The 423-nt window shown below is 26.2% G+C and overlaps 1 protein-coding gene across 4 annotated transcripts in view; it reads right to left on the reverse strand.

Annotated features, from left to right (window-relative positions):
* Positions 1-423, reverse strand: part of PCDH9 (protocadherin 9) — a 971,700-nt gene that overhangs the window by 11,504 nt on the left and 959,773 nt on the right. The window lies entirely within an intron of this gene.

The raw sequence follows: 423 nt of genomic DNA on the forward strand, positions 1-423 counted from the left end.
TGTCAATTTCCAAAATATGATTAAAATTATCTATGATTTCACATAAAATACATAGAATTTCAAATATCTGGAAATTTTGACTAATACTGCAAAATGTATATGCAATACACTATTTTTATCTCTAGTATATAATTACTTTTAATGTTATCACTATAAGTAATGATATTGAGAAATAGGTATATTTATTTTCCATTTGTACATCTTCTCAATAATTATCTAACATGCATCACATGTATCAGAGACTGTGCTAGAGTCTTAATAATTATCTTGAGATCTTAAGCATGTGAGAATGCTCATGTGTGTGTTTTTCGTATTGTTCCAATTTTTTTTCATATATTTTGCAGTGTCCTATTTGTTCTACATCATACAATATCTATTTAGAATCCAGATCAGGATTCCAAACTGCTTTTCAATAATTTTTGC

The sequence above is a fragment of the Myotis davidii genome, unplaced genomic scaffold (assembly GCF_000327345.1).
Source record: "Myotis davidii unplaced genomic scaffold, ASM32734v1 scaffold277, whole genome shotgun sequence".
Classification (NCBI taxonomy): domain Eukaryota; kingdom Metazoa; phylum Chordata; class Mammalia; order Chiroptera; family Vespertilionidae; genus Myotis; species Myotis davidii.